Source organism: Rousettus aegyptiacus, unplaced genomic scaffold (assembly GCF_014176215.1).
Source record: "Rousettus aegyptiacus isolate mRouAeg1 unplaced genomic scaffold, mRouAeg1.p scaffold_m13_p_7, whole genome shotgun sequence".
Lineage (NCBI taxonomy): Eukaryota > Metazoa > Chordata > Mammalia > Chiroptera > Pteropodidae > Rousettus > Rousettus aegyptiacus.
The window spans coordinates 19,510,609-19,522,660 of NW_023416310.1; the positions used below are offsets into that span (position 1 = coordinate 19,510,609).

A 12,052-nucleotide genomic window follows, 5' to 3' on the forward strand; every position below is an offset into this window, starting at 1 on the left:
GGTAATCTCTAGATAATCTATCCTAATGGAAATTTTATGAAATATAGCAGTATTTTATAATTATTCATGTGCCTACTTACTACTTTTCTCTGATTATGTTCAGCTATTATTTGAAATACTTGGATCCTTAGAGTACAAGTTGCAGCAAATTTGGCCTCAATTAATCAGCCAGAGAGTAGTAATTCATACAATTATTTCATTCCCCAGGGTTCGGTGAGTTAGGGACATGTGTGCTCACGTATTTTATCAAAGGCCAAACCAATAAAGTCAGATCGTGAAGAGAATTACAGTGCATTTCCTCAAGAGGATCATGAAGAATTCCAGAATGCTTGTGGAGACTCTTGTCTAAATTAAAACAAAGAGGCAAGCTTTCCCTTACAAATACACCAAGGGATGAGGCTAGAAGGACCTATAAAAATAAATACTCTGCAACAGGAAGTTCACCCTAAGGACTGGTGGGAAAAATTCTTGGATGATATAAACAATCAAGAAAGCTCTTAGGAGAGACATTGATACCTTAGGGAACGTCCTGTCGCCCAACGTATTCCAAACCTCTCCCCTTGGAGTATTCCTCCTCTCCCCCAGCTGCCAGTAAATTTGGACTAGGGAGAAAAGTAATAGTATGAGAAACAAACTAATTTTAAGGGATAGTACGATTAGTTATTATAACACAATGCATTCTTTTTAGGACAATAACATGATAAAACAAAACAAAAAATAGGTATTAGTCAAGTGCCTTTTACCTTGGTTACTGCTGGAGTAACACAGACAACATTTTTGACTACTTAGTTTGGTTTTCAGCCACCCAAATCGTTCATTACATGATGTTACATTATAATTTCTAAAATGGTATACTTTCGCTCAATCTTTATATTTTATGTTTTTATCTTGCTTTTTACTCACTTTGTCCTCAGGTTCCAGGTTTATGGCATTTTGATGTGCTGACATATTTAATGATCCACTGGTATATTTAATGGGTAGATCAAATGCCACCATGACTGTGGCTTAAAAAATGTGGCAATAAAAACAGTTACAAGAGATCAGTTTGAACGTTCATATTAGAAGGCATTTTAGATAGTGGAAAATGTAAATGTTGAAGGCAAACAGATCTCAGGTCGAATCCTATTTCTAGTGCCAACTTGTGTGACCTTGGGCAAATTACTGAACCACTGTAAGCTTTAGTACAATCATTCTTAAAATATTGCAAACTATTTTAAGTTTTCATGAGGTAAAAAATTGCATTATTATATACCCCAACATACCTGATACATAGTAAAAATTCAATAAAAGATAGCTATAATATTAATATTTTGATGAGGATGATGACTAAGATGATTTTACTTTGGCTTTCTGGTTGACAAAGTCATTGACGAGGAGGTATAAGAAAAAGGTTTAACTTGAGCCAAGATTCTATATTTGTCACTAACAAGGAAGAACAAAGATATAGTCAAGTTCAACTAGAAAAAAGTAGAACCAGAAGGGTAAGATTTAGGGAAGCTACAAATTTAATACTCAAATATTTACTTTTAATTAGGTATATGACAGAAGATCAAAATAAACTCCCAAAGTGGATGAGGAATAAGATTCATGTGTTTGGTAGCTAGATTAGATTATCATGTTGAAGAAATCTGGCCTCGAGTTATAAAATTGCACTTGTTGTTTGCCTACTGTGTGTCAGTTGGTGTCCCAGGCACTTCTTCGTACATTTGTGTCTTTAACCTTATAATAAACCTGTGAAGTACGTACTTCTATCCTCATTTTACAGATGAGAAAACTGAAGGTGGTTTGAGTGAAGGAAAACAACTGAAAGTAGTGATAAAATGGCTGTTGTTAGGTACGAGGGAGAATCTCACACAAGGTGAAGGATTGATCTGCAAGAACCGAATGACAGAAAAGCATCCTGTACAGAGGGATTCGGAAATCAGGGCTGGCATTCTCTGGAAGACCTTGCCTTATTCCTAGACCAGATTAGTTTTCTGCTGTTTGCTTTTTAGGTCACCTGTTCCTACATATTTACATATTTCACCAGAATTAGTTGAAGTAATAAAATTATACTTAGTGCACATTTTCTTGTGCACTCGATTTGACATTCTGCACCTAGTGTGTGTAATAGCCTTCTCTACATAGATTTTAACAGATGAATGGATAGATAATGACAAGTGTGGCAGGATGTTCGTCTCCCTCTTCTCTCCTTTCCTACAAGCTGGCCTTTGAGAGATGGAGAAAAACGAATGATTTCATTAACAGAACTAGGAGAAGTTTCATCCCCTAAGAAGCAGCTAACATAAGCAAGTGAATGGCTAGTTTGTCCGGTAAATGTTTCAGTCAGAAGAAATTGAGGGACTTAACGGTCTTCACAATCAACTGTGATCTTTATACCACATCTGAGAGTAAATAAATGCACTGGTTTAGGTGATGGTAGTAGTTGCTCTGGCAGGGGAAAAAATCTCAGTGGCTTAAAATGTAGAAACTTATTTTTTTCTCATTTAAGGATAATATGGTGATGAGAGAGGTCTCTGCTCTACACAGTCATTGAGGAATCTAGGCTGACGAGTGCTCTGAGGAATGAAGTCTGCTTGTGAGTCCAGGAGGAATGGGAGAGGGCTTGTGAATAGCAAGCTAGCTTTGCCACATTAAACTAAATAGAAAGGCACTCGAGTGTCTAATGCAATTTTTGTGGTTCTCTAAAGACTTTACTCCACAATTTGGCTTTTATTTTCTTTAAGTAACTTTGTCCCGGTGGTGTATTTTTTGCATTAATGTAAATACATATGCAGGAACTTTATTTTCTGATGCATAAATTGATGTTAGAGATTAATTCATTAGCCGGCTATTCAATGAAAAGATGGATATTATTTAATGTATTATGTAACATGTTTATATATATTTATGATGAATATATATATATATGTGTGTGAATACTAGAGGAGACAAGGTAAAGATGTGTGCTGCAGACGCTAAGTTTTATAGGAGGGCAGAGAATTTCTGGATGAGTTATAACCACATTTAATGTGAGTTCATCAGCCTTCCCTCTGTAGAGTACATAGAGGAAACCGATCTGATAGAGTTTATATGTTTTCATTGTTCCTCATATAATTTTTAAAGAACATTTCATAGCTTTTCTAAAACTACATGTTTTTTTTATTTTTTATCCACAAATTTATAGAAAAATTTTAAGTACAGTATAAATATCTTTTTTCCCCCCTAAACCATTTTGAGTGCAAGTTGGTGACTTGCTGCCTGATTACTTCTGAATATTTTTGTGTGCATTTAGTATATGGAATGATTTGTGACATGGTCATTGTGACTGCAATACATCTAATCCTCAGACCCCATTTGAGTTTCATCAGTTGTTCGCATAACGTTCTTTATAGTAGGAAGATTCAGTTCAAAATCATGTGTCACATCTGATTTTTTTCAGTGACAGAATTCCTTGCTTTAATATTTTTTTGCCTTTTCCTGTTTTAAAAATGGACTCTCAATTACAAAATATCAAACTGCATTCAAAAGTGCCAGTCACTGGCCCAGTATGGGGAAGCCCACAAGTAAGGACAGACAACAGCAGCAGGTGGCAAGAGGTGGGAAGTGATTGAAGCAGTGGTCGCAGACATTCACAGGAAGCTAAAACTATCCAACAGGTTGTGCCTTAATGTTAGCACAGGTTAGACTAGTCGCTACTTTGGTGGGTGGCCTCAGTATATTTGGGCTCAGATTCTACATGGCAATACAGTTTCTTACAGTTAAGAGTTCTTGGCTTGCACCAAGCACAGGGTGACCGGGAGGCACTGGACCAGCCTATTAGTTTTTCGAAATGCTGTCGTAGACCTGATATGTGTACTGAAAAACATCAGGGGCTCTGCATTTCAGAGACAGCATGTAATTGGGGTTTCCTGGCTGGATACGTAGCTCAGCCAAGATCCAAATGCCATTAGTGAGCTTTAGGGTTTGCGACAGCATGGCCTGCCCTTCTACATTCCTCTTGGCAATAGTATAAAGGTTGCTGTTTTGCAACTTGCTGGAAACAGTGTCAGCATTTAAATGATATTACTTAATCTGAAACGAAAGTTCATTTTCACTGGGAATATCTTTTCACGTTGCAAGGAAGAACTGATGCTCCTTTTTGACATTTTCTACAAAGAGCACATTGAGTGGGATGAGGCAGCCAAAAGTAGAAGATCAAGATGGTTTTTCGCAGCCACCTGCACGTTCTTCAGAGGTTCTATCTTCATGACTAGGTTCAAGGTGTCCAGAGGCAGGGAGACACCAATGCTCTGGGTTGGCATTAGTGGTCTGTGGATGATCATCAAAGCTGTTCTCTGTCATGGGCTACAGAGCTTGATGGTGAAGTTCATTTCCATTGAGTGCACCTTTGGCAATGAGTAAATATTCCAGAAATCTCCAAGCCTTTAGCCTTTACTGCAGGCATCCAGACAGCACTGGGAGCTGCATTATCCACCAGGTTCCATGCCTAACCCTGTGGAGAGTTCACATAGGCCATTCAGACCACTGACCAGAAGGAGTGAAGGTTGCAGGCACCGATGATGAGATGAAAGCCTGGCCCTCCAGACTATCTAGGCCTCCCAAGAGACCCACTGCACCCACCTGCATGGAGGATACCTGTGGCACATTGACTGGGGGACTGAGATCAGGGTTTAAAAGGTCCTCCAAAGGTCAGCTCGAGAAGGCATAAGCTGAGGCTGTTCCATGTTGGTGACAGTAGTGATGCCAACAGGGCTGTCCCCTGCAACAGCGCTGCCTTGATGTATTGGCAAGTGAGTTCCTTCCACAAAAGCATTGGGAGGCATGTGATACACAGAGGCCAGAGAACCAGTGTGGCAGACCAGCTCATCCTGCAGAGTTGGCTCAATAAGATCTGTCTCCTCAGAGAATGAAGGCTCCTCAGACAAGACTACTTCTTTGGCTGTGACAGGGTCCATTGAGAGAAGACGCTGATAAATATAGCCCCGATCTCGAAGGTCAAGATTATCAGAATCCTGTGTTGCCAAACTTGAGACTTACTGTACCAGCTCCTGTGTTTCCGATGGTTCCTTGAGAAACAGCTTTACTATGGCAGTAAGCAGAGCGAGCTGCACCTGGGTGCTTTCACCATGAAAACCTTCCAGGAAGCACTCTAGTAGCTCATCACCATTGCCAATTCTTCCAGCATATTCTCCCATAACCCAAACCATAGCTGCTCAAGCATCTGGCTCATCTAGCAAGTCTTAAGTTCTCACACAGTGTGGCAATGATACTGTCCTCCTTCCATCTTTATGTTGTTAATACAATTCTGTCCTCCTTGTCTGTTTTGATGTTTTGACTTTGGTTGGCTGAATCAGAATTCACCTTATTCTGAGGTACTCTTGAGATAATTAGGGTCTCTTCTGTGGAGACCTGGGTGGTGATGTTTGTATAAAGATGTCTCAACTTGGCTTACCTGTCACTGATGTTTTTTCATCTTGACTTGAGGCAACTCCTGAACTTCATGTGTTTTCTATAGATCCCATGCCTTAAGAAGAGAGATGAACAATTTTGATTTATTACCTTTGTCCACTTATTTCATTCCCACTCCTCTCATTATTGGGATGACAGGATATTATAGTTCTATTTAAGTAATGTTTGTCTCTGTCAATGTCTATATGATTTTAAGGAAAATACGGTTTGGTTTATAAAAATGTATTCTAAAAAAAAAAATGTCATAATATGTTCCTGTTTTCCCTCAGTCAGTGTCTGATTTCTCTTAAGTTCATTAAGTTGCCAACTATATGACCATCCGTTTCTATATATGCATTATGTTCTCTGGAATTGTGAAGAGACTTTGGGGCAAGATTAAACAAACAAACAAACAAACAAACAAACAAGCCTGTAATCTATGTTTAGAAATGTCCATATCTAAATTTTAAAATATTATCATTCACATCATAACGCTTCTTACCACTGTTACCACTTCTTATTTCTACTTAAATTATTTCAGTTTTTTTTTTTACAAACTCCACTGATCACAGTAATCAAAACCCATTTATTTAGAGGAGCTTCAACAACTAAGCTGAAGTGCTACTCTCTCCCTGAAACTAGCCTGACCCTACTTGGTACTATTTTGTTCTTTACTCAAAGGTTCATTTATCGTAATATATAGCTACATATGGCTCATCTTCATATACACACCATAAGGCAGGTATAATTTCTACTGTCTAAATGCAGGAGTTGAGATTCAAAACCTCGAAGAGGATAAACAACTGGATAATAAGTGGTAGAGTCTGGGTTAAACCCAAGCCTCTGACTTTGTACTATAATAGTCTCTTTACTCTTGGATTGGCAGGCTGGCATTCGCTCACATTATCGTCCTTCCTGTACCTTTCTTTTCTCCAGAGACAGACTAAAAAAACATGTATTATTTAGTTTTTTCTTTTAATTAGGGGATAGCATATTCCCTAATCTTTTTCTCTTAAACCCACTACTGACCTCCTCTTTTTTTTCTCATTTCTGTAGCCCAATCTATATAGATTCCTTTGGTTTTCTTTCCTTTTCTTTTATTTTTAAGGTCCTCTTCCAATTTCCTCCCTTTCGTTCCTTCCTATTTATGTTCCCACATGAATCACTTCTGCAAATGGAAGTCTCTGTTTTGTATTTTATAGCCCATGACTTTTCTCTCACCTTGGAGGATTAAAAAAATCTTTGAAAAATACCTCACTACTTTCTGATGTCTTTTTTAGACTAAAATATATAAAAGTAATATATTTTTGACAATATTATTATATATTTGCTTAGAAAGTTGGGAAATGGTACCATCTTTTTTATTACTAAATTACCAATACTAACATATGATCATCTGGCACAAATAAATATTTGCTAGTGCATGAATACACGCATTTATTCACAGCCACACACAAAAGACAGAGTGAGTGGCGTATAACCAAGTTGGGACACCAAAGAGCATTAAGGGCTGTTTTCCAAGGTTTAAAATACAAAACAATATCAAAATCAGTATAAAAAATGTAAAGATATATTTGCAATAAAAAGATTAATGAGAAAAGCCTGGACCTACCGTGTAGAGAAGTAATATAATGTTTACAAATGACTAAGAGAAAGGTCAGTTATTTAATATCAGTATCTATCCTGATTTCGTTCTCAAGGAGATTTGCCATGATGGCTTTGACGAAATATAAGCCAAAGGCAAGAGAAGAAACATGCTTAACTTTTCAGGTATGTTTAGGTTAACACTGGGATTAAACAGCATGTCACATTCCTGACTAAATTAATTTTTGTGTTCTAGCGACTAGACAATGCCTGTCCTGGTGCCTGGCCCAATGCAGTGGCCCACAGATGTGAACAGAATAAATGGGTGAAGTCACTGTCAGCATTAAGAGGAATTATGGAAAGCAACAGAGGAATCATGGAAAGTGCCAGAACACTGAAGTAGAAGAAATGTATCTTCTGAAAACTTCAGAACAACACATTTACCAAAGACACCTCACAACTTGCTAGGATGGATCAGGAGCCCTCAGGGAGTGAAGCATTGAGTCTGACCTAGAATGACAGAGAAGGGGACCTCAGGTAAAGAACAAGATAAGAATGCAGGAGTCATTAAAAATGGCCCATATTAAAGTAATATTTTCTATAGATCCCTGATTTTTCATATCCTTTAAGACATACACATCATTTACATATATAGTTGAACCTTGGACAGCATGAGGTTAGGAGTGCCAATCCCCTCGCAGTCGAAAATCTGCATATGACTTTTGACTCCCCTGGAAGATAACTACTAATACCCCCTACTGTTGACCAGGAATCCTACTAATAACATGAGCATGTATTTTATATGTTGTATGTATTATATACTATATTCTTACAATAAAGTAAGTTAGAGAAAAGAAAATATTATTAAGAAAATCATAAGAAAGAGAAAATATTTATGATATTGTATGTAGTTATTGAAAAAAATCCATGTAAATAGATTGCAGTTCAAACCTGTAATGTTCAAGAGTCGACTGTGTGTGTGTGTGTGTGTTATTTTGCCACAAACAAATTCTTTCAGTGAAATCTTAGTGGAAGACCAATATATAACTGCTATGGGGAGAAGGGTGTTGATTTGGAACTTTATATTCTTCTTGTCCCATTTCTGGATTCTTCCTTCAATGGTGGCCCTAAAGAGATCTCCAGAGAGCCCCAAATCCAGTTGTTATCAAATTGAAGTATGGATGGACAGCAGTTGAGGTATTTTAAAAATGAAGAATCTTGCATCTCATCACCAGTGATTTTCATTAAAAACAAAGTGGAAAAGAGCACAAGTATCTCAAGTGATGCCGATGCAAACGCTGTCAGGGCTCCACACAGTTTGAACAAGTAACATAAAGAAAAATTGCCTTTTGTGTTCGCAGCTTGACGGGAAGGTAAAGGACCTGAGATAGATGGAATTATGAAAGGCACTAAGTGCAAACCAGTTCTAAGTTAACATGGAGGGAGGACTTAGTGGTCGTTAGGGGCCATGAGTGGTTAAATGCTGTACTCATTGCTCTTTCAGATTTGGCATCCATGGGGCACATTCATGATCGTGGAGAAACTGAGAATTTCAGACTAAATAAAACAAAACAAAAGCACCTTTATTTCTCATCTTCTCTAGGGAGCTTAGCCTTTTATTATCCCCAGGACAGTTCAGCCAACTCAGAAGGCAGCTAATTCAAATAATAAGTTTTTATCTTGTCCCTTTTCCTTTCCAGGGGTTATTGCTAGCTTAGTTCCTGTTCTGTTTCCTTTTCATCATCCACCTGTATTTAACCGTTTCCCAGGTGCTTGTGTTCAATTATTTATTGGTGTTTCATTCTTGCCATAATAACTCCCCTCAGTGGGCACTACTGAATCCTTTCCCTTCCTCTCTTCTGTGTATGTACATTTACAAATAGGATTTTCTCATTAGCAGCTACTTAGTCAACTCTCTTCTAGTTCCCTGTCTGTACCATAAGCTGCCAATCATGCACCCCAAGCATGAGGGTAATGTGGTTGGCTCAAATCCCGCTGGGGTTCTGATTTTCCCTATTGTGACTAAGCCCATCAAGTATATTCCTCAGATGCAATTTTTGTTCTTCTCATGCATTTCTCTGTAAAACAGGAAGCCAACACCAACAGGCTGCACAGCCCAGGCTCCATGGCAGCTGGCTTCCAACTCTGCTCACCTAAAATAAATATTGGTGAAAATACAGACCATGAAGAGGAAGAACTGCTCGCAGTGGCATCTCTGACCAGGCTGGGACCCTCCACGACTCTAGCTCCTTCCTCATAGGTCTGTCATGTTCCGGTTTCCGTCAGGTATTCCTGCCCTGGGATTCAGGTAACACTGCCCTTTTCTCCACTTGTCTCTCCAGCTCTAGGGTATAGTGGTTTTTTTGCTGTTGCCAGTTTTGGGAATTACATTGATTACTCAGCTGCTTCATCACCTGTGTAACCAATTCCCTGAATTGAATTCCCTCTGATATACATACTTGAAATGGTTTCTGTTTTTCTGATTAAGCTTTATACCTCACTATATTTTTTCATTCTCCTTCCTTTTTCCCCTTTCCCTTTCCCCTCTTCTTCCTCTTCCCTTCCATCTTTCTTCTCCTTTTCCTTTCTCCCTCACTTTTATAGCTAAGGAACTTCTCCACTTAAGTGATGAGATTGCAAATCTATTTCAGATTTCCCAGTGCACCCAAACGTGAAGCCTCCTCCTATCCTATCTCAATCTCTTGAGATTAAATTTCCCTGTTAGAGGAGATTGTTAATTGACTGAAAGGATTTTTTGATGGTTATAATTATAGTCTATGACCACTTAAAAATAAGATGCAAGACTGATTAGAATTAGAAGTATATGATGATTATGTAAATGGATTAGGAAAGATAAGGAAGTCCATATTCTAATTTATTCAGAAGAATCTTGTGTTGTTTAGGAGCATGAGGCAATGTGCCGTTAAACATTAGGTGAGAGGGTTGCTGAGACTAGAGACCAGAGATAATGGTTTCAAAAAGAAAAGAATTTCCTGTCTAGTGAAAATCATGCACTTCTCTGAGAGAAGCTTTCCTGGAGAGATTCTCAAAAGAGTATGTGTATCCTGCAATGAAGACCCCTGATCTGTGATTGATCAGGCTGTGATTGATCTTGTATCTGTTATCATGCTTATTGGTAGACAGAGCTCTTTGGGAAAAAAAAAAACCCAGTCTTTACCCATCGAAAGAAATATCTTCATTCTGGTAGCAGTATAAGGTGGTTAAGGATCATATTCCCTCATCCTTCACACCCAACAACACGCCACCGCTGCCACCACCACTCCACGCTTATACACACACACTCACACTCACACACACACACACACGCACATGGGAAGACACACGCCAGTAATCTGTACTTATCTGTATAGTTAGGAAAATGGTCTCTTTCTCGGGATCAGGAAAAAATGGCAAAGGATCTCCACATCTGGAATGCTTAGTTTTCTTAATAGTCTGAGTTATTGTGTAAAAGGGGAAGGAACTAGGTTGTTACCAGATAGATAAATCAAAGGGGCTTTGTCTAAATAGTACATCTTTAAGAGACAGATTATAATTAGGCATGTTCTGGATTTGAATTCTGGTTTCTGTGTGACCTTAAATCAGTCATTAAATCTCTTCGAGGTTTGGTTCCCTTATTTTTATTAAGAGAATAATAGTACTCAATTTATAGAATTCTTTTGAGGATAAAATAGTGTAAGTCTATTAAAAATCATATGTTTTCTGACAAGTTTTAAACTTTCAAAATATTTGTTGATATTGTAGTTTCTATATTATATACACAACTCTCAGAATATGTGCTGACATTCAATAATGTTAAACTCATTATTGTGTGTCTTCTACACTGCTTTAACAAAGTTCTTGAAGTTTCTGAATGATGAGTTAAAAAACTAAAGATACTTAATTTTTGAAGTAAGTTTAAAATACATAAAGCATATTTGTTTGACTAAGGACCGGTACATAACATATAAAAGAGATTTTTATAACTATGAGAGTTTTATTATTGAACTTTGCGTTTACCCTTTACTTCTTTTTGATAGACTGTATATCGGGAAAAAAATTTCTCATTCAGTATGAATCTGTCTTATCTACCATTAATTCCTTTTTCAAAATTCATAACATTTTGGCATTTTAAATGTACTTGTAATTTTTTATTACAATTGGCATTCAATATTACATTATATGTGTCAGGTGTACAATATAGTTATTAGACATAACTTACAGCCTGAACACTCTGATAAGTCTAGTACCCATCGGACTCCATACATAGTTATGCTGTACTTTGCATCCTCGTGACTGTTTTTATAACTGGCAGTTTGTACATTTTAATCCCTTCCCCTTTTTCACCCATTCCTAATACCCTCCCATTTGGCAACCATCAAAATGTTCTTTGTACCTATAAATCTGTTTCTGTTTCGCTTGTTTATTTTTATTTTTTATTATCTTTTAGATTCCACATATAAGTGAAATTATATGATATTTGTCTTTCTCTGTCTGACTTACTTCACTTAGCATAATTTCCTCAAGGTCCATCTGTGTTGTTGCAAATAGTAAAATTTCATTCTTTTTTATGCCTGAGTAATAATCCACTGTACATATATAACACATCTTTATCCATTCATTTATCTATGGACACTGAGGTGGCTTCCATATCTTAGCTATTATAAATAGTGCTGTAATGAACATAGGAGTGCATATGTCTTTCTGAATTAGAGATTTGGGTTTCTTCAGATAAATATCCATAAGTGGAATTGCTGGGACATATGTCTGTCATTAACTCTTTAGTTCTTTTTTTCTGTCCTGATATTTTCTTACACACTCACTTCCACTGAAGTTACTCTCTCTTCCTTCATCATGACAGTGGATTTTGCCATCGCTTTCATTAGAGTCATTCAGAGTTACTTTTTTGGATGTAAATGTATATAATTCTACTCATTTTGAACCCACAGGTTGACACATTAAAGATGCAGTAATGAATTCTATGAAAATGATGACCTCTTCATGGTTTTTCTACCCCTCATTTCAGTACTAGTCAGCTGTT

The 12,052-nt window shown here is 37.4% G+C and overlaps 1 pseudogene; it reads right to left on the bottom strand.

Annotated features, from left to right (window-relative positions):
• Positions 1-3,798: 3,798 nt before the first annotated feature.
• The window catches only part of LOC107505735, a 43,121-nt pseudogene continuing 34,867 nt past the window's right edge, over positions 3,799-12,052 (bottom strand).